The sequence below is a fragment of the Ambystoma mexicanum genome, chromosome 12 (assembly GCF_040938575.1).
Source record: "Ambystoma mexicanum isolate Mex_15411 chromosome 12, UKY_AmexF1_1, whole genome shotgun sequence".
Classification (NCBI taxonomy): Eukaryota; Metazoa; Chordata; class Amphibia; order Caudata; family Ambystomatidae; genus Ambystoma; species Ambystoma mexicanum.
The window spans coordinates 363,075,485-363,094,770 of NC_090936.1; the positions used below are offsets into that span (position 1 = coordinate 363,075,485).

Genomic DNA, 19,286 nt, shown 5'->3' on the forward strand with positions numbered 1-19,286 from the left:
AGAGTGCTCTGGTTAATCTAAGGACAAACAGAAGCTTAAAAAGCCATGTGGAGTCATCATATACAGTAAGAACTTGTACTACTGATTGGTTAAGCCCTATAGATGGGCCTGCTCTATAGGGGATGCCAGGCTACAATTGGTTAGTTCGGTTGCCGTCGATCAGGATCTACATGGGTCAGCTTGGCTCATGTCCGTCTTAGGTGACGGTCAGGTTGCTCGTATTATACATTGTTACATCTAAACTAACACACTAAGATCCCTATTGCATCACTGTGGCATGCACCTGGGCAGCACGGAGAATGGTGCCGGGGAAGGGTGGATAAAATACAGTTATGCTGACCCACACATTCAGGGCTTTGTTGATACCGCACTTCCGGCACTCAAGGTCTCCACCTGGGTTTGACCTCGTGCTACAAGGGCTGTGTTTTATGCTGGAAGAAATACAGTTGTGCTTGCTTGGATATTTTCTACACACTTGATTTATGTTAGGACAGAAGGGTCACTTGCTTATCATGGAATGCAGAGGTGTGGGGATCGAGTCAGTGGTGTGAGCCTAGCTTTGCACTCACGGGGTGGGGTTTAGAGGCCTATTGGCAGTTTAGTGGAGATGAATGGACTCTGCACAGAGCCTGGTGTTGTCTCACGCCCTTGCAGAGCACATTCCTCTGAAAGGTACTAAATGTTTGCAACAGTTGGAGGGACAAAGGGGAAGCAAACTTCAGTGAGAACTGACTGCGTGGATTCTTTCTGCCTTAATGAGGTTGAGCTTAGCAAACTGGGTTCATGGAGTTTGGCGGGTTGCAGCGCAATCATACATGCCTGTGCTTCATGGCCTAATACAAAATGGAGTTTTGTTTATGTGTTTTCTAGTGCTGCGCATCTACTGTTGGCACAACATTGCTTCTACATTGTGTTTATTGGTGAGGTTTTCTTCCCCCTTATACACTACATCACTTCATATGGGGTTCGCCTCACCTGAAAGCACCTATGGGGGTGGGATATACTAATTTCCATCCCAGCAATGGTGACACCCTGGCACGCAGCTATTGCTTGTTGTGTGACTATGACTGACTGTTAAAATAATAAAGTTGTCAAAACACCACATCATAATCAAACTGAGCCTCAGACAATAAGTGCCAGGGCTGAGCCCTGGCAAACACATCCACAAATTGAGCACTGCTTACACAGCTTGTAGTTTTCATAACCTCCACTTCGTCTTTTCCTCTTCCCAGTCTTTACTACCCGAAGGACTTCGTCTTCACCGCAAACCCATTAGCAATGCTTCCCCAATTTGACATTGTCTCTCGAGTGCCCCTGTACCCTGGAGTATAAAATAGGTATCTGCACCCCCTTCCTGTTTCGTTGGCTGTATTGCAGCATTTTCGTTGTACCTGTTGAGCTGTGTCCTCGTTTGCACTGTAGCCGAGCTCTGTCCCCTCTGCTAAACTGAGGGGCTGGTGGAGTAGAAAGCCTGGTGCACCCTATGTAAAGATTGGACTTGAGGATCCCAATCTGGACTGGATGACCAATCTTAGAGGTGGGGTACTGAGGCAGACCCATGCTAGGTCATCTGGGTGGGGCTTGCTGCATGCATTGCAGGACAGCATTTCCATATACGTGGGATGCTGGTGAAGATGCTTGTGGGCGGGGCCTCTTTCCTGCATACAAACATGGAAGCAAATGACTTGTGGTGGAATGCAGGTGCAGCACCCAAAACGTGTAGGGAAGTACAAGCTGTGGAAGTTCTATTAGCATGGAGATTTGGTAATTTTTAGTGTTAGTGCTTCTGTGATTTGTCGCAATGTTTCAGGTCATCTTCAAATGGGATGTCGGTTTGCTTTAGTTTTGCCACATCTTAGAGAACACTAGGCTACTAAGCACAAGGTGGAATAATTGGCAGCAAATACATTGTTACTGCTTTATATTAGCCCACGGGCCTCTTGCCACAATAGCCAGGGTCCTGCCATCTTGAACTAAGCCTCATCAAAGTGTGTAGATTTCTATTTGGGGCACTAAGCCGTGGTTCTGAACCTCTGTCTTTTCATTTAAATAAACGTGATTCCTGCTTCCCCGAACAAGTATTCAGCATGCCAAGGTCTGTGGAGGAAGGGTGAGGTGCAGCACACATATTAATTATTGTTGCAAGGCTTAGCTGTTCCCTGGAAGATTTAGTGAAATGTAGAATAACAGTTTCTGTTTTTGACGACTAATAAAATACAATAGTTGCAAAAGACATATTTTGGTGGGAACCGAGGCTTGGCTGAAGGCATTGTCAATACTAGGTTGTGGTAATACTGCCCCCCAGCGAGTGATGGGACAACTGGGTCTGCAATAGGGTGGCTTGGTAGCACAAATAAATACGTGAGTGGAGCCTCGGTTATCTTTTTTATGAAGCTACCTTGTTCCCAATAGATAGCCAGAATAATGTGCTAGGGTTACCAACATGTTTCAAAACGAGAGATGCAAAATGTGTTGCAGAAGTAAACCACTATGAGGCCTGAGAACTGCCTGCAATTGCCTAATTGTCTGAGCTCATGGGAAAGGATATTGCTGTCTCTAATTTATTGACCTCACTGTTCAAACCTATTAAATGATTGGGTAATTTTGGTGGGACTGCACATCAGAAGTTACATGAACTTGTCTTGTCCAATGAGGAAATGCTATTTTAGTAAATGTTACATGTATAACTTTTGCCAATCAGGATAGAGCGTTTTCTGCTGACTGCAAAATTAGGTCACTAACAGGGGGCTTTACTAAGGATGGTCACGGGTAATGTACTAACTAGTAGGACGTATTAAATGTATATTGTGTTTATTTTTCTGTATAGGAGGGACCAATGGGGAAAGTAGGATTAACATGTACTTTTATATTTCTAACTTATTCCAATTTTGTGTTTTTTTCCCCCATAAGTGCTAAGGACAAGTATGCTCGTCCTATTTGCATAGCCCTGCATAATAGCTCAGCATTTAAGGGGTTAAAAATGGTAACTCAGTGTGGGCAGATTGAGAGTGTTTTCAGCTCCACAGAGCTGACTGACCCTTCCGGACGTAATTTGCATGTATTAAAACTGCTCTTCTTGCAAATCATGCACTCCATTATTGCTTCTTTGGATTGATTTTTTTGATTGGTTTTTGGGCCAACCTCACATTTTTTGGTGACCGTGACCTGATATCCAGTGCCTCCCGAAGACACAAAGGGTCATACGGCCGGATGGGCATGGCTGCGAGCCCTACCTCCTGGGAGCAGTTTCTGTGAACACAAACGGAGAGGTGAGCAGACAGTGTGTTACTCTGAATGGCTGTCTGATCACTTGAGTGTGGGCTGCCGGGCAGGGCTGTGTAGACAGTTTGCACGGGATGAGGCCTCGCGGGAACTCGGAGACTACATAGAACATGAGTGCACTTTCTGCATGAAGCACAGTGTTGTTGATTTTTTTTTTTTGTCATTTCCTGTAAATAACTAGTGTGATAGAAGGGAAGCACCTTGAAAGCAAGGAAATAAAACGTTGTGTATTAATGCATGAGTTTTTATTTAAGTATTGAGGTGAAGCTCCCCCGCCACGGGGAAAGATGGTGTCCTGTAGAGTAGTAAAAGTGAAGAATTGATGTTGGGTAACTCCTCTCAAACAGGGAAAGACAGCGCTATATACAAAGTGATGGTCAGGATATCCTTAGCTCTAGAAGGGGAGTTTGAGGAGAGTTGAGTTCCCTCGCCTTGAGGCAGAGGAAGGATCTACATCATTATGTATATTGTGAGAAACCAGAAGGTGTCTCACCCACTACTCCCTGCGGATCTCTCTCGGATGGCCATGGCACAGCCATTGCCTTTGGACCCAGACCCTGGGGTTGGACAAGTGCGGGGGGATCACCTGGGTGAGGGGTTCTTCGGGAGTGGGACACCGGATGGTGAGACAAGGTATCCCTCTCTTTCCTGTAACACCTTTACCTCCATCCTATCGTATAGGATGCATAGGAACTCTAACTTCCTCACCCCCTTTTCCTGCACAAACACTTTCACACGGACAGCCCATTCTGGGAGAAAACAGACTAACACCCTAGCAGTATATCTGACGTTTTCCAATACAATGGTCAGGCGAGGTCAAGCAATTACTGACCATCACTCACACTTGACTTCCATTAAGCTTCCCCACACGGATGAAAGGTAGTCCACGAAAGCACACTCTGAGTGAGGCAAAGCGCACAAGAAAACAGCAGTTTTGAGACAGCAGCTGAACGAAAGAGAAAAGACGGCAAAACAGTAAGGGATCACAAGGAGGGGCATTCCCTTGACCCTTCTGACAAGAAACCATTATTTCAAGAGCCCTCGAGATTTGAAGGCATAAGACCAGGAAACCAGGTTGAAGAATCCTGTATTGTGTGTCGGAGATACCCGGGGTCCTCCTGCGTCACTAATCGAGGCAGGGAGAAGCAGCCACCGCCACGGTACCGTCCTTGGTTCCAAGAACAAAGCAGCGCCAGTGAAATCAACACAGCTGGTGAGTTGGGGAGACCGATACAAGACTGGTCTATGTTGAAGCCTGTTAAGATGAATTTCTGAACTCTGACCTGGAGGGGCAGAGGTTCAAAAGGCCAGCCTAGTTTCTTGGAACAGGGTAACCTCTGGACAAGCCAGACCAATCAGGGTAGCTATGGCAGACGTTCAAGACTAAGTCTCAGGAGGGGTGAGGATGACTGAAGGACCTCAATGAGCACACAGAGCAAGGACACTTACAAATTACTCCAGACAGGTGTTATATCAAAAATATAGACACATTTATTACAAGACCTTTGTAACATAGACCATAGCAGAAGAATCACAGTAACACTAAATAAACCAACACAACTCTATCAATACAATGTATATACAAGACCATTGGGGTCTAAAGGGTTAAATGCACAAAATATGTCGACAACCTAGAGGGGAAGGAAACAGGCAGTGCAAATAGTCTTTAGGCCCAGTTCGACATCGACAATACACCTAACTAAGAGGCAGTCCAAGCCCTAAGAAGAGAGGAGCCTTGTGCTCAATAGTACATGCAATGCCCACGCACACGCTTGTTCCAATGGGCACAGTGGTGTCTCTTCAGGGGTCTCTAGCAGCTCGGGAAGGTGGATGAGGCAATGCACAACAAGTTCCCACTATTCAAGAAGGACCTCCACTTGAAGGCAGAGGCAGTTCGAGAGTTCGGGATGGAGTCACTATTTTGCAATAGCAGTGGAAAGGAAAAGGGCCACCAGGGGCCACTCGTGCGTAAAAATGGGCCCTTGTGCTAGGGGCCACCAGTTTGGATATGGAGTACTCACTGGTCCCCGACGCAAGCAGACCCAAACTTCACCAGTTCAGTCCACTTCGCTTGCAGGTTCGAATGCAGCAAAAAAAAACGTCTCGGCACCTTTCAGTTCCTGAGTTACAGTGATGATTCCCAAATGGGACAGTGGCAGTTTCTCCGCTCCGGGTGGATGAATCGACCCAGTTTCACTACAGCAGGCTTCAGTGGCAAGAGGGTCACAGATGCAGTGGACTTGCAAAGGACGTTGCTGCGGCAGGGCAACACAGTAACCGCGTTCACTCCAGTCCATTGTATGACAAGCACTGGCATGAACGTTGTTAAATGCGTGTGATAAAAGACGCAAGTAAAGTTGAACTGCTGATGAGTATTTGAAATTTGAAGACACTTTGATACAATACCTTTTGATAGCGTGGTCCGGCACCAGGCGGGTGCTCAATTGAAGGTCTCTGTAAGGTGTCCATTTGAGAAGTGGCAGAAGTGAAAAGGGGCATATTAAAAAGAGAACAAAACATTGTGAATCGAAGTGGTCCTGCGATGGGTCAAGCAAAATCCCACACACAGTTGAAAGTCTTCGATTTTGATATAGTTAAGAAAGTTCGGAAAATGAGATACATTTCCCGGAGGATAGCTCAGGGGCAACGTACTTGTCTTGGAAGCAAGACGACACAAAGCACCACAGGTTCGTTCCCCGGGTCCGCGCTTAGAAATCTCTGGGTATTAAACGTGTTATAAATGACCTATCATATCATTTGGTCCGAGCCCGGCAGAGGGAGACCAATTGAAGGTTTTGTTTTAAAGTGGGTCTGAGCCTGGCGGATGGGGACCCAGGTTGAACAGTGAATCACCAGAGAAGTTGTGCATAGAAGAATTCTGAAGAGAAAGGAACTTTGAATGTTTGTCGCATCAGGCCCTCTCAGATAAGAGACTTTGAATGGCAAAGAGGCTTTGGCACAGAAGGTCCGGATACTGAGACTTTGAACTGCATCCACGTGCTAAAAAAGCCAGAGTATGTGCTAAACTCAAGTGTGCCTCCTTGTCCTGTGCTGAAAACGAGGGGAAGTGAAACTAACAGCTTAACTATCCTGAAGTCTCATTTCTTAAACACTTTTCTTTGGTATAACATTGTTTCCCACACCATTTGTATTTAGAAGTAAGGATTGGCAATAGGTTTATTAGTATAGGCTCTTTTATTTTGACCAGACTCTACTAGGACTGTGTTCTTTATAAGTTGATGGTTGTTGCTTGCTCCCATGTTTAGATTTAGGATTAGATAGGCGTTTTTCAACTCCAATTGAAGTTCAATAAACGCCCTTGAACTTTGATCACTTGTGTCTGTCTTCAGTGTTTGATACCATGCATTCCTTAAAATATAAATGTGTTTTTCTTGCAGGATCAGTAGCTGGCATTTACATAGAGATATTAATTCTTAGGCATTGTTCAGTGCATTGTGTATATAAACTTGTTTGTTCGTGGGTAAGGAGTTTTTGGCCACTGTGGGCAGGGGACAATGTTTTAAGATCAGGTATCTTTATATTCGTGCAAATAATTGGTTTATTGGTGTGCTGTTAGGTTTGAAATAAGGCGCAACATGTCAGGTTTTTGTGGAGTTTTTGTTGTCTTGAAGGCTGATGGAACCGCGTGTTGTTATGGGTACTCCATTGGAGCACATGTGTAAAACACTACCGCAATATAAAGAGAAGATCCTGAAGTACCATCAAGAGTAGGTTCAGGGAACTGTGGGAAAATTGTATAAACCTTGGCCCGAAGAGGGCATGCACGATAAAAATGTATTGGGAACATATGTAAACACATTTGTTCTCAACTTATAAAGGGAAGAAAAGCAGGCAGAGTATACTTGAATTGACAGTACAGTACAGAGGCAACCTCTCAAGTACACATACAAGCCTTACGCACCCCCCGCCCCTCCTTCTGTGTGCTTTCATTTACAGCCCGCCGCAGAGTACACCAACCCTTGGTTTTTGCTCCCAACTGACAAACTAAAACTAAAGAAAAATGACCTAGTGTCCAAAAGTCTCTGACCCTCACACTAATACAGACAACAAAATTATACAAGGAATGTTTGGCTGTCTTCAGAACAGCAAAACAGTATATCAGTTTAACCTCAAAGGTTCTCTTCTTGTGACCAGGGTTGGACTCTTTCCCCTGGATCAATTCAGGAATACCTTGAGCAAAGTTCAGATTCAATAAAGTTCTGGACAATAACAAAGTTCCATTCAACGTAGCACAACCAGTCTTTTGAAGAGCAATTGTTCGAATACGCTGATGATACAGGGGAGATGGTGTTTCAAATAGGTGTACCATGTCAGATAATTGTCGAACAGAGGCAAGAACCCCATACTGTGCTCCTTGCTAAGGCACTGCCACCACACCTGAATAAAGATTCATAGAAGCTGCCCGGAGAATTATTGACCATTAGCCCCTACAATGTAGGTCTCTTAAAAGGGATAGGGTAATTTGCATCAAGCTGAAACCAAGGGCAGTGTTGTCCTGGGTCACATATTAAAGTGGTGTCTTAGACCCAGTAATACAGCAACATTTTCCATGTGAGCAGTCTCATGCAGCAGCTACTTTTGCAATGCAAGAATCCTCTGCAATCGCAATGGGATGCCCTGTCAGGTTATACGTGGAACACACAGTTTTTGTCATGCTAGAGAAATGAAAACCCACTCTCTCTAAACAAAGAGCTTCAGGATACAAGTTTGTTTTGTCCAACCCGTCCATTCACTTAGTGTCACGCTGTGAACCCTGCTACATTCATTGCAGAGCCAGTAGCACAAGGGGACGAAGTGCATGATTGCGCTACGTACAAAGACACTACAGATGACACCACTCAAAATTCTGCTGTTCTCTACCTCTTTCCCTTTCCTGTTAATACCCCACTGCCACTGTGACCGGTGGCCTGATCATCATGAATTTCACAGGATTCCAGGCCCTTCTTTCCAGTCATCACCAGCACCGCCGCCAGCCCCCACTGCAGTGTCCTTGCAGGCCCCTGCTTGGCGACTCTGCATTCCACCCCGGAGAGTCGCCGGCTCTAGCACTTAGCCTGAGGTTCTCCTCCTTGGGTCCCCTTAGCATCCATACCCGCAGCCTCCACGAGTACTTGTCCACTCCTCTGTCTCCCCATCCCTTCCAATCTCCTGCATGTTTCCTCACTGCACTTGCACAGCCAATTGCCAAAAGACCAAGTAGGACCATGACTGTATTTTACTATCTTGCCATTGTTATTACTTCCCATGTTCCCTTCCCATTTAGCTTGTGGCACTTTAAAACACAAGTCTGTTGTATAAGGCGCCTAACAAATGCTCAATAAAATAAATAAAAATAAAATAAATAAATGTTAAGGAAGGCCCATCCGAGAAAGGTGAAGTGCTCTTTGTTGATGGGTCATCGAAAAAATGATCAGAGCACATGAAGCAGGCATACAGGGGCAGCAGTAGTGAGGACTGAAGAAGTTGAGTAGGAAGTGATATCTACGGTACGACTGCCCTTGCACTACTCGGCGCAAGCAACAGAACTCATAGCACTAATAACAGCACTAGAAATATCCAAAGGGTGCTTTACTACCAATTACTCAGACTCGGCTTATGTCATATTGACAGTACATTCAACCTCTCCAGATGGCAGATACGAGGGTTCCAAAAATCAGAATGCACACCCGTGCAACATGCTGCCTTACATTCCAGGTTAATTGATGCATTAGCACTCCCAACAGCAGTTGCAGTAGTAAAGTGTGCAGCTCACACCAATGGAACAGATCCAATTTCTTATGGCAACAATGCAACAGATTTAGTAGCAAAAGAAGCAGCATATTTGGAAGTACCAAATCCCAGACGTGTTCCCGGAGGTAATATTACAGCAGGTAGAAATAAAGGTTCCTTGTAATGCAATCCCAGTGACTCAGATTATCAAATTGCATGAACAGGTCCCCAAGCAAGAGAAGGAGTTATGGATTAAGAAAGGGTGTTCTTTATCCCCAACAGACTTGATTTGGGGACATTCATATTTCAAGGAAAACATTGATGCCCCAGGAACTACTTATACTTGCCCTCGACCAGTTGCACTACCCTGCTTACTTTTTGCATTTGTTTTTGTATCTTGATCTGACTTTTTACAGTGGAAGGCAGCCTTCAGCTACACTCCACTGGGCTTTCGCTCATTGTTATGGGGAAACTGGCACATCCATCAGGCTGTCAGTACCAAGAAACTTTATTTCTCTTAGTCTTTCGACTTTGTTACCACCTGGGAAATATTTTATCATTGTGCAAAGTAGTTTCCAGTACCATGCAATGGGGCCTCTGTGCTTTATAGCCCTAGACACCATCTAAGGAATTGTTGGTGATTGTACAATGTGCCTCGGAACAGACTGGTGGCAGCAGTAGCTTTTTATTGTATTTATAAAACTTTTGACCAAGCCTTACCGCTATTACCACATCTGGCGCCTGACTGTGGCTGGCGTCTGACATGGCCATGCCACAAGGTCTTTTGATTGTTCCCATGGCCATTTTGTCCCTTTGCCTTCTCCCTGCACTTCCAGTACCAGGATTTCCTTTTTTGGGAATGCAGTTTCCTGCAAAAGCTGCTTTCTTCGCTGGCCCCTGCATGTCACTTCGGTAGGTACCCAGAAAGTGGACTGGGACTGTCTGGTCCCAATCCACACTGCTGGTGCCATGGTGTCTGGTATGCATGAGGTCCTCAGTGGTCCTTGATTGGACCACTGCTAGTGTGCATGTATGGAGCAGACCTTGCCATTGGTGTGCAGGGTGTGAGCACTCACCTGACTGTGGATAAGAAGAGGGGTCCTGCATTCATTCAGCAGATCTGAAGAAGGAACCAAGTATCCTGAGGAGCCTAGCAGAATGAAGGATGATCATGAGACACACGTGGAGTTCTAGCACCCGAAGCCTGCTGTTGTTCTGGTGGAGACTTGCTTTGCACCTGATCTCAGAAGAACTGTGAAGGTGCTTCGAACCCTTGGAGTGGTGGAGCCAATCACTCTCGACGTGTCCTGGTAACCCTGCAAGTGGGCCTATTTGGAAGTGTCCCTGGGCCATCCAGTGGGCTGCCCAGCTCGAAACTAGGTTGCCGTGCAGGAGTGTCGCCATTTTGAGTTTCGACCCAAGACATTGGGGAATCCCAGCTTATCCAACAAAGCACCCTTCTGCCGAATTTCTTCGTCCCAGCAACTTTGGGCCGCAAGATAGGAGGTGTACGTTGGGTCCCCTTGCGTTCCTTGCAGTGTCCTGAGACCTGCTGCATCAGTGTTTTCTTTATTGGAATCAAGAGTAATAGCTCCTGTCCCATACCAGACCTGTATCTGCAGCGCCTGTACATCTGGAATGGAGGGCGGGAACTCGTACCTCTGGTCCCCAACTCTAGAGTTACCAAAACCGAGCTAAGGGCAGTGAATAGTGAAGTCACTTTCCAGTAGTCCTTTGTTCATCCAATTTCTACATTTATACATGGAAGGTTATTTTTGGCCTTCCTGTTGGCTTGGGTAGTGTACGCTGCCTAAGGCCCTCCAAAAGTTGGGAACAGCTTTATTCATATTAGCAGATCCTCACCTGACTCTTGGAACCTGTTTCACCCCTTCAGAATTCTTCTTCCTGCTCTCTAAGAAGTACTTGTGAACTTTACGCACAACCATGCGCTTTATGCGCACATTAAACATTGAGTACACGGCTCCATTCATCTTAGGACTGGACTTATAAAGTTAGGGCTGCCATCTGTAAAGACTGCCAGTGCTACAAAAGTTATTCACCCTTTTCCTTTGCAGATATTGGTGGAGTTATTAACTTTCTTGCACTGACCCCAGTGAGTGTATATATATTACATAGTGTGTTTCTTGTGTAGTATTTTACTAGTGCATTTCATTATGTTGTTATTGGGCCTATAATAAATTGTATATTTTTGTGTACTACTTTCTAATTGTAATTTTTGGTGTTTCACTGTATGTGCTCATTTGAGACCCCTGACCCCCTCACTCCTCCTGAGATTTAGCCTTGACTGCTCTCCAATCTACCGTGAATAGGTCTGGCTATCTTCCCAGAAGTGTCCACTGTTCATCTAACAAGGGTGGCCTCCTAAGCATCTCTCCATCGGGCCAGAGTTTAGAAATCCATTCTAACACCCACAAATCAAAACAGTACATCGTAGCTGCATTACAGGAAGAAAGGTTAATGCCAAACATCTTGATCACTTCCTATTCAATTGCACCACGTGTCAAATGTACGCTACAGGTTGCACCCTCAATTTTCTGAAAGCGACATTGCCCCGCCCATCAGGGCCATTTTGACACCTTCACATGACTATGTCAACCTGGTTAACAGGTGCAGTAACTTTTGTTATCGAATTGTTGTGGTGTGCCCCTTCTCCCGTTAACTTGAAGCAGGTTTCGGTGTCCACCCTAGTGCCAAATCGACAGCCAAATTTCTAGTACGAGAAGCATTTCCCCAGTGGGGAATATGTGACCTCCTCAGATCTGATAATTTGACACACCTCTATAATGAGCTCTTCAAGGAAAATTCCCTTTTGGCATAAAGCACAAATTGTGTTCAGGTTCTAACCTACAAGCCAACTGAATTGTTGAACGCCTCAATGGCCTATTAAAACAATGTCTTGCAAAAAGGTGTGGCACATTGAAAAAAAGTTGGGTTTATTGTCTTCCTTTTGGCATTGTTTTCTCTCCATAATCAGCCAGGGTGGAGTGACCATTTTACTCTACACGAGATAGTTAATGGCAGGAAGCTGCATACTCCACCCACACGCATAGCCTCCGATGCACAAAGTTCTGTGCAGATTCTAGGTAATGAGCTTGAGCTATCTTAGGGAGTTAACACATTCTGTCAGATTTATCTCCCTCCCCCTTCTCAGGCCCCATTGCAGAGAACTCACTCCACCAGCAAAAGACACTGCAACAGCACCACAGGACACAGCATCTCTACGGCAGTGGCAACCGGTCTACTCTGGCGATAAAATCTTCATTCAAACTTTTGTACGAAATGGAATCAACCAAAATGTGAAGGCCCTTATGATGTCATCAATGCCACGCCTACAGCAGTGAAAGTTGCAGGCCGGAAGACCTGGATACATATAACAGATACCCGGAAAGACAACTGATCCAATGCATCACCCCAGCTGCAAGAGAAGGAAAAGGACAAAGAATAAGATGAGTGCCTTGGTGTCCTGATCATGCGCCCTGAAGAAGCAGGACAGGAACAGCTCCAGTGCAAAATAAGATCTCCATTGCAGATGGAAGGTGCTGTTTACTATATAGATGAATGGGCAGAGGGACTAATGGGGTACAAAGCAGGAGGGATGGTTGGACTATCAAAGAGTGCAGCATCGCAAATCAATAAGAACTGTTCCGCTGTCTGGGAAAAGTATGTTACAAAACTAACGTGGATTGATCAACCTGAGAAGCCTACCCAAGTACAGAAACGTACACAATTCTTCTTGTGTTACAGAGGCAATGCCGCGTGCCTGTGGGTATTACACACTAGGTAACCAGACTGTTTATCTCCCAGACATTGGGGGGGGGGGGGGTGGGGAACAGCATCTATCATGCACATGTACTGGGTACCCAGGAGCTTAGAGTACACCCAACCGCTGCCGCTCTGGAAGCGTGATTGTTCCTTGGCGACTCTCCAGTCCCCATGCTCATTGTTTCTAATATAAATCACACCACCAACAGCGAGCACCCCATGTCGAAGCCAGTGCACCTCATGCATCAGCGGGCCCAGCACTCTTTGGGCTTGCAACATCATCGACACAGCAACTACTTTTCCCAAGAATTGATGGATTCAGTTCTATTCCCAAGGAGTTTAGGCTTTTGTTAAGGTTGAGACTTTTTTTTTACCTCTCTTCTTGCTCCCGGTTTACAGGCAGTGACAAATGTGAAATGACTTCAAATAACACATTGGGAGCTCCCCCAACTGCAAATGATCTTGAAAAAGGACTAACTGTCATTAAAGAATAACTGTGCGCAATTTGGTTGACCACCCTCCAAAACTGATTTGCGTTGGACTTACTGACCGCCATGGAGGGTGGTGTCTGTGTGAAAATAGGTAGGGCCTGTTGCACTTAGAAACCTTCCAATGATTCAGAGAAACGCAGCTCAAGCGATTCACTCCCTACACACTTTGCTCTAGGATGGAGAATGAGGGTGGGTAGTCACAGAGCATGATTGGTTTTCAACTGCGTTTTCATGGGTACCATCATGTCTTGGTAATATATTTAAAGTACTGATTCCTGTCCTAGTTTTGTTGCTCATCCTTTTTTTACACTTGCCGGCTGGTTATGGGTTGCTGCAAAAAGATGATGTCCAAGGGAATGCCTATGATGTCACTTGTCCTGAAAACAGGTGAGACCACTACCTTTTTGAGACGTGCACACACAGATGGAGCAAATGGAATGGGGGGTTTGAGCACTGCATGGTTACAATAGAGCAACCGATTAGTCCACCAGGAACTCTTTCGTATCCCTCTCCAGACCCAGAGAACGATTGGGAAGAATATGTTGACTGCACAGGGGATGGAGTTTTTTTTTCTTCTTTTACATACACCCCAGAGGAATATGCAGTGCAAGGAGGCAACCTGCGTTATGTCAGTAAGGTGTGGGTACCAAAGACTAATTTTGAATAGATGAAAGAAGCATGTAAGGTAGTTAATGATTTAACTAAAGGGGGGAATGTTGGAATGCAGGTGCATAAGTACAAGCTGCATGCACATTTGGTAATTTTTAGTGTTTGTGCTTCTGTCATTTGTCGCAGTGTCAAGACATCTTCAAATGGGATGTAGTTTTGCTTTTGTTTTGCCACATCTTAGAGAACACTAGGCTACCAAACACATGGTGGAATAATGAGCAGAAAATACATTGTTACTGGCTTCTCTTAGCATAAGGGCCTCTTGCCACAATATCCAGGATCCTGCCATCTTGAACTTGGCCTCATCAGAGTTTGCAGATTTCTGTTGCTAGGGCATGTGGAAAAGAAACTCTGGAGCCGTGGGTTGAAATGATGGGCCTCATTACAAGTCAGCCAGTCCAGAAACAACAGTGGCGGTAAATCTGCTGCCACCGTTGTTTCTGGACTGGCTGATTCCGAGTCCTGCAGGTGGGAGGTGTCACTCCCGCTAGGTTTGACCTGGCGGGAGTAACGCCACCCGCCTGCAGGCAGACATGGAAACACCGGCTCTGTCATAGACGGAACCAGTGTTTCCATGGTCCCCATCCCCATGGAGTCCTACTGGACTCCATGGGAATGGGGATTTACAGAATTTACAGAATTCCACTTCTAGAATTACCAGGTCACAAGGGTTGTAATGCCCCAGTGATTCCGGCAATCGCGGAGGCGGCTGGACTCGTAATGAGGACTGATATCTTTAATTACCAATCAAACAGGGTTGATTTCATTATAACGTCCCTTGACAGTTTCCTCACTGTCAATTTCTCCTTGGATATGCTGGAGGAAGTCTCTTTGACTGCCTCCTTCTCTTTACTGACTGGATAGGCCCACCATTTGCTTCTTGCTTCTCTCTCCTCGCCAATGTTCTGCAAAAGAATGGAACATCATCCTGGTGAATTCATGGGCTTTTATGTCCTGCCCCCGTCTTACTTCCCCACCAATCAGAGGAGCTCTCTATAGGCTTGTTTGCATTAGTACCGCCTCCCTTAAAAGCTGCCGTCTGATTCCCCTTCTGCTTCCGGCAGTCGTGGTAGGCATTACGTTCCCGGCCCAAGTCTCCCTCTTCTTTTCCCTTGCCTGTGTGGAGTAAGGGGAGGTTCTGCCCCCTGGTCCCCTCCCTCGGGCATGGTGCTTCCTCGTCCCTGCGGCGAATCAGCACCGCTGGACCACTGTGTACGATCGGCCCGGCTGAGGTCTGGATCTGCCTTGCAGCCCGTCGGCGTCCCGCTCTGTGGGTGTTCGGAACGCCTGAGAGATGGACCCGCTGTGCGGCTGGCTGGCACTCCACTGCGGTGAGTATGTCTCTGAGCGGTCGGTGTGCTCTTCATGTCTGAGCTGTATGGTTTCTAATGGTTTTATGGATTGCAACGGTCTAGTGTGTGTAGCAGTGAAAGTTGGTATGTGAGTCTTCACCTTGCTCTCGTTGGGGTTTTCCTGCGAGTTCTGTCTGGGACTCGCTCCACGTGCTATGCTCCCCTAATGGGAGTTGCAAAAAATGTTGCTGGCGTAAACCATTACAAGGCCTGAGAATTGCATGGGATTGCCAAATTGACTGAGCTCATGGGAGAGGATATTGTTGTGTCTATTTTGTTGACCTCACTGTTCACACTTACTACATGTTGGAGTAGTTAGGATTGGACTGCACTTCAGAAGTTACATGAACCTGCCTTGTCCAATGAGGGAATGCTATTTTAGTAAATGTTCCATGTATAACTTTGGCCAATCATGATGAAGAATTTTCTGCTCACTGCACAATTAGGTAATTTGTAGGTGCTGTACTTGGGATGGTCACGGGTAATGTACTGAACAATAGGACCTATAAAATGTATATTGTTTTATATTTCTCCAAAGATGTGATCCAATGGGGAACATGGGATTAACATGTGCTTGACATATTCTAAAACCTTTTTTTTCCACCTTAAATACTATGGGCCTCATTCCAAGTTTGCCAGTACAGTAACAACGGTACCGGTAAGCTTGCCGGTACCATTGTTACCGTACCGGCAAACTATGAGTTCTGCTTGCAGGTGCCTTTTTTCGCCAGCCAGGTCTGACCTGGCGGATGGACCAGCACCCGCGAGCAGACCATGCCGGATGCACCGGCATCATTCTGAATGGTGCTGGTGCATCCGGCCTCCCCATTCCCTTTGAGCTCAGGAATGGGCAATACCGGAGGGCGGCGGGGCCATAATGACCCGGTAATTGCCCATTTCTGGGCGTCGGAAAAAAATAATACCGGCGGCAGCATGCCTGTTATACCGGCATGGCTACCGCCGGTATTGTAATGAGGCCCTATAACTCGATGTGGGTGCATCGAGTGCGCTTTCAGTTCCATTGAGCTGACTGACCCTCCCGGCTGCAATTTGCACACATTAAAACTGTTCTTCTTGCAAATTGCATACTCCACTATTGCTTCCTTGGATTTATTTTATTTCAATAGTTTTCTGGGCCTACCTTACACTCGACAGGTGTGGACCTCGCGGAAGGGATGCATCAAACACTTTCAAATAAGAGTGCTTAGTTTGCATGTTGATATATTTACTGAAACAGCTGTTTGTTATGATTTGGGAAGCTTTCAGGTCATTGTTCAATCGGAGCTTGGGCTCCCATAGGAGGGTAAAGGGGAGGAACAGGGAAACCTTCTCTAGGGATTCTGCTGGCCCCACTTATTCACCTCAAAGATGAAGAGAGTGCTCCAAGACCAAACTCAAGGTCCTCATTAGAGAACTTTTACAAGAAGAACAGAGGGCACCCGTAGGAGTAGGACTAAGGCTTGTCATTGGAGATCTTTTCCTTCCTCCTCTTCTAGTTCCTATTCTGCCCCTCCCCGTCATGATCATTACCTGGGGAAGTAAAGGATCCGAAAGAAAATACCTCGACCATGATACAGTGGGCAAATCAATAGAGCATGTTGCTTCCAGGAAGCAATTAGCAGAGGATTTATCCTCTTCCTGTAATCCTAGATCCACAGTTGAAGAAGAGGGTTAAGAAGGGCCTCCCTGTCTTTGAGGATATAATGGACAAGGAGCTGCCTGAATGGAAAGAGCAAGATAAAGCTTCCATTCCCAAGTTTATAGAAATGTATATCCCCTGAGTGGTCAAGAACTGTCTATCCCTTCACTGGTGTCTGATTCTTTGCTATCTAGCCTGAATGGAGAACCATGTTTGTCCCCAGAAGCAGCAGTTTATGACCCAACGGGTAAGAAGGTAAACCATTGTTTAAGGAAGAATAATGCAGAGGCCCATCTCTCATTCTGCTTCTCCATGTGTACATCGTTTGTGGCTCATGCTCTACTTGATGATTTCCAGGACCCTTATGCGCGAATTGAATAAGGGCTTGCACACCAAACTTCCTCAGGTGGAAATCCTGGCCTACAACTGTCTACAGACTGCTTCCATCACTTTGGGCACTTCAGTAGCTGCCAGGAGGTACATCCATGTGTAAGACTGCCAGACGTAGAACTTTCAAAAGAATGTCACACTTCAGCTTCCCTTTCAGGATGCTAAGCTGTCTGAGGATAAGTTGGAGGAAAAGGTACATTGTGGCCACTACAGGAAAACGCACTCTGGGCCCCTGAGTAAAAAGGAGAAGTCTCAGTTGACAAGGCACTACCTTCTTCCATGAGTCATTCCAGAGTTAATTAGCAAGGTGAAGCCAACCAGTGGTCAAGAACATACAGCAGACTCAACACGGAAGGTCAAATAGGACTTGTCAAAGACATCACGCTCCTACCTGGCAGAATTCCCTTCCAGGAGACAGAGAGGTTGGGAAAGGCCAGTCACTTGAATGCCTACCCTCCTCCATCAAAGGTCCTTGTACACTGGACATATTGCTGAAATGGTTTCAAATGGTATTTTCCTCAACTCCACCCGGCACAGGACGTGTGAAGATCACTTAGCCTCAGGACTCTCTTAAGAAGAGTTGTTTACAGAAGGAAATTGAGGCCCTGATATTCTGCTGCCAAGTCCCTCGGGAGGGTGATGGGATTCGGGTCTCTTTGTACACAACATCACATTCAAGATGGAGACTTTTGAGAAGATTGTCCTACTGATCTCAGCAGGGGATTAGCTCACCTTTTTAGAACTCCACAATGAGTACCTTCATGTTCTGATTCATCTGAGATGTCACAGGTCTTCATTTTCAGTTTGGGGTGCATCCATTCGAACTCAAGTATCCAGGGTCTTCCCCATGAATATATGCTGCACAAAAAAGGCCTGAGGGTTTACCCTCACCTAGACTATCTTCTAATTCCAGGATCTGTCTCTCAGGAGGTGAACGAAGCATGGTCAGAATCTCCTCTGTGGTAACGAAACACAGTTTCCTGATCTACCTTAGAAGTCTCACCCGGATCCCTCCCAGGATCTTCTCTTTATCAGAGCCTAGTTTCAGACTAATCTGGGTCGAGTGTGCCTTTCAGAGGCCAGTGCTGCCAGGATCATTCAGAAAGCCAAGTAACTGTGTCTTCTGAAGAAGGCATCGGCCAGGCATTGGTTACGAGGTCAAGGGCTGATGGCAGCTGCAGTGTTTTCCACACCATGGGCAAGGCTCCACCTGCACTGAAGCCTCTCCTTTTGCATCTGCATCTACATCTGCATTAGCATTTGCTACCAATGTGTACGGAACTCATGGTGGCAACAGTACAGACAGACAGAATTGATCACTGTTCAAGGGCGTTTATTTAAACAACATGCAGGTTGGAAAAACTACTAATCTAAACCAAAATCTAAGATGGGAGCAAGCTTCGACCATCAATTGAAAACTTAAGGCAGGCCTTGGGGCCTCTTGTCAAAGTAAAAGGCCTATACTAAAAAAAACTATTGCCAAATCTTTACAAATAATGAAGAAAAGAATGTTCATAAATAATAAGTCAGGATGCGATTGCCAGGGGTCTCCCTCCCTTCTCCACGTTTTCAGCACAGGACAAGGTGGGTCTCCTGAGCACAGCACACACTCGAGCTTTCCCAGCACGAGCCGACAGTTCCGTTCCAGCTATCAGGTCCTTTGATGGTTAAGTCTCCTTTCAATAAGAAAAAGTCTCTTCCCTTCGAGGGCCCAATATTTTCAACAAACAAACACAAAGTTCTATTCCAAGTATGGCTTTGGGTAACGGCTTCACCCCTGGATCCCCCTCTTCCGGGCGCAGACCCCTCACCATCATATTCGGCATCTCATTTAAACAGTTCCTTTCTTAACAAACTTTGGGTGGCGACTTTCCACCCATGGATCTCTGTCTTTCGGGTTCAGACCCCTTTTCAATCACCAGCCTCCCTCCTTCGGGTTCACTTTTGTCA

At 46.0% G+C, this 19,286-nt stretch overlaps 1 protein-coding gene across 1 annotated transcript in view; it reads left to right on the forward strand.

Moving 5' to 3' along the window:
* The window catches only part of DNAI7 (dynein axonemal intermediate chain 7), a gene marked incomplete in the record, with an annotated part of 1,381,690 nt that overhangs the window by 1,088 nt on the left and 1,361,316 nt on the right, over window positions 1-19,286 (forward strand).